We start from the raw sequence: 3,816 nt of genomic DNA on the forward strand, positions 1-3,816 counted from the left end.
ATACTTCCCAGGAGAAAGAAAAGATAAATTCATGCAATCATAAGTATTTTTAAAGGATAATGATGAGTACTGGTGAGGTAGAAAATTGGCAAAAACAAAACTGGCAGAAACAAATTTCAAAAAATGTTGTATTTTCAACAAAGTTATAGAAGTAAATACAATAACAGAACTAGTTGTTAAATAGTGAAACTTTGCAATGTAATCATAATTTAAAAACAATTTCTAAAGTCATAAACTATATCCATAAAACTAGAAAATGAAAGGAAAAAAACCCACAGGCTACATTTTTATCTTATAAGAGATGGATTGTTGTTGATATTCAGTCACTAAGTCATGTCTGACTATCTGAGACTCCATGGAGTGTAGCACACCAGGCTTCCCAATCTCTCATTATCTCTCCAAGTCTGAACAACCTTATGTCCATTAAATTGGTGATGCCATCCAACTATCTCATTCTTGGTCACCCTCTACTCTTTTTGCCTTCAATCTTTCCCAGCATCGGAATCTTTTCCAATGAGTCAGTTGTTCTCATCAGGTGGCCAAAGTATTGGAGTTTCAGCTTTAGCTTAAGTCCTTCCAATGGGTATTCAGTGTTGCTTTTCTTTGGGGTTGACTGGTTTGATCTCCTTGTTGTGCAAGAAACTCTCAAGAGTCTTCTGCAGCACCACAATTCAAAACTATCAATTCTTTGGTGCTCAGCCTTCCTTATAGTCCAACTCTCATGTCCATACTGGAAAGACCATAGCTTTAACTAGATAGACCTTTGTCAGAAAAATGATGTCTTTGCTTTTTAACATGCTGTCTATGTTTGTATAGCTTTCTTTCCAAGAAGCAAGTGATTTTTAAATTTCATGGCTGCAGTCACCATCCGCAGTGACTTTGGAGCCCAAGAAGAGAAATCTGTCATTGCTTCCACTCCCCCCCCCTTTTATTTGCCATAAAATGAAAGGACCAGATGGCATGATCTTCTTTATTTGAATGTTGAGTTATAAGCCAGCTTTTCACTCTCCTCTTTCACTTTCATCAAGACGCTCTTTAGTTCCTCTTTGCTTTCTGCCATTACAGTGGTGTCATCTGTATAGCTAAGGTTATTGATATTTCTCCCAGCACTTTTTAAAAATAAATCTATATAGCTTTATTAAGACAAAAAATTGACAGTATTGCTATGAAGTTTACATTTAAACAAAAGTTTTCACAGAAACCTAACACATGTGGCTCAGATGGTAAAGCATCTGCCTGCAACATGGGCGACACTGAGTTGGGAAGATTTCCTGGAGAAGGAAATGGCAACCCATTCCAGTACTCTTGCCTGGAGAATCCCATGGACAGAGGAGCCTAGTAGGTTACAGTCCATGGGGTCGCAAAGAGTCAGACACGACTGAGAGACTTCACTTTTCACTTTAATTTTTCCTAGATGAAGGTCTAGACGATGTCAGGAACTGATGGATCTCATGATTCAAGACAGCATTTTGTATTTTAGTCCATTCTTAGGATTAAAAAATTTGTTTTGTTTTAAAGTGAACCACTGCCCCAGTATGAAAATTAAATCTTCTCCTGAGACCAGGGCTTTTGAAATCATTCAGCTCTTGAACTTGTGCTGTCAATGACTGAACCCTGCCACTGATGGTTTCAAAGTTCAAAAAACAGAGGCTCCAAGAGTTTTCCACCCTATGAGCAATGGCCCTTTTCTTTCCCTACTTGCCTCCCTCCTATACCACACTCTGCCCTTCCCTAAATACTTCACCAGTGGTTTGGATGGAGAAGCTGATATTTATAACTTCAAAATAGGAAAAGAAAGGCTTGTCAATTTCATGAATTAGCACCTCTAAGACATAATGATCTGCCTGTGTATACACTCCAATAAAACTTTTCCTCCTCAACCAATTTCCATCCCCTAAACGGTAGCTTTGATAGCTTCTTAGTTCTTTGTTGGGAACCACAAGCTCAGGCAGAGAATACCTTGGCTTCTAAGTTTCAGGCATTCACAGCTTTTAAACAGTCTCTCATTTAGGTTACCAATGACATTTTTTCGAAAGTATACAATATTATGGACACAGGACCCAATTATCATTAGTTGTTCTTTCCTTTGTTTCACCATTTCCCCGAATTTTAACAAAAATGATCCTAACTCATCTCCCTGCTTTCCCACCCCATTCCACCCACCCCAAATAATACACCAGTAACAGACAAAATATAGACACATGCCACGCTGTAAAGATGTGGAGTTAACACTATCGGGAAGAAGGTTGTGTGGGTTGTGGAGTCGCTCTTTGAAGATCTACAGTGTCTCTTGCTCTCCCATACCCTATTCTGCATTTTCCCCTTCATAGGAAGCCTTTGCTTTTGTTAAAGCAAAGTTCAGAACAGGTTGCCTTGAAACACTGACCCTCCCTCCCCTCCAGCGGGATGGGTGTGCAAACTACACAGCATGAAACGGCTTTAAAGCACTTGGGCTGCTGTAGGCCACAGAAACTAGACTGGCTCTTCAAAGGACAACTTCTCAAACCGCCTTTATGCTGTCAAGACAAGTAGAACTTCTTTCCCCACTTGAAACCCACAGTTGGATATGACAGGGGCTGGTATTCAAGAGAGTTAATTCTTGTCATTTTTTTGTCATCATCCTCTGAGGGGTAAGAATGCCATGTCAGCCTTTCCTCATAGAAGGGTTACGACTACTTGTGGGCACTTGACATTGGCTTCCTTGGCAGGGACCAGGTCAGCCTCATTAGAGTTCATTTCATCAGGAACATGAGTTCTCCACTGGAGTCTGTATCTCCAGTAATCCACTCTGGTTTCAAACCCCAGGCAAAGCCTTGTGGCTTTTCTGACTTTTTTTTTTTTTTCCTTCTTTGGTTTGCTCTCCTGCCCCTTTTCTTCCGAATCAGAATCAGCTTTGTGCTTACCTCTCTCTTGATTTTTTCAGTCTTGTGTGCTCTTTTCTGTGACTGCAGAAACTCAGCAATGAGGTCAGGGCAATCCGGGTTCTCTTCTGGTTCCCAATGTGGTATCCTCATCTGAGAACCCCTTCCGCTTTAGGAGATACTCCTCTTTGCCCTTTACCACTTGATGGTTTAGAACTTTTTCCAACACATATTCTTCTTCCTCTTCTAGCACCTCCTCTACTTTCTTCTTGTTTTGTTTTCTCCCTCATAGTGCCCGCCAGCTTTCTGGTATAAAGGATGATGCTGCTCGGGTCTTGCAGTCATCAACCCCTCCTACCGCTGGTTCAAGCATCCAGACTGTCCTGTCCATCCTCTTCCAAATTTATTATGTTTCCTCCCCAGCCCAATCCCCCAGCCATCCACCCAACCGGCGTAGCACTGTCTTGGTCTACTCAGGCTGAAAAGCGGCCCTCCTTCTCCCAGCAATCTTGATTCCAACTTCTAACTCTTCCAGTCTGCCATTTCGCATGATGTACTCTGCATATAAGTTAAACAGGGTGACAGCACACAGCACTGTTATACTCCTTTCCCAGTTTTGTATCAGTCAGTGTTTCTATGTAGGGTTCTAGCTATTGCTTCTTGATCTGCATACAGGTTTCTCAGAAGACAGGTAAGATAGCCTAGAACTCCCCATCTCTTTTAAGAATTTTCCAGTTTGTTGTGATCCATAGTCAAAGGCTTTTACATAGTCAATGAAACAGAAGTAGGTGATTTTCTGGAATTCCCTTGCTTTTTCTAGGATCCAACGGATCTCTGATTCCTCTGCCTTTTTCTAAAACCAATTTGTACATCTGGAAGTTCTCGATGCAAGTACTGCTGAAGTCTAGCTTGAAGGATTTTGAGCATAACTGTACTAGCATGTGAAGTGAGCACA

General features: G+C 41.1%; 1 pseudogene; it reads right to left on the reverse strand.

The window, feature by feature from the left end:
- Positions 1 to 2,519: 2,519 nt before the first annotated feature.
- LOC108635340 lies at positions 2,520 to 3,146 on the reverse strand (annotated as a pseudogene).
- Between the last annotated feature and the right edge of the window lie 670 nt (positions 3,147 to 3,816).

Source organism: Capra hircus, unplaced genomic scaffold (assembly GCF_001704415.2).
Source record: "Capra hircus breed San Clemente unplaced genomic scaffold, ASM170441v1, whole genome shotgun sequence".
Lineage (NCBI taxonomy): Eukaryota > Metazoa > Chordata > Mammalia > Artiodactyla > Bovidae > Capra > Capra hircus.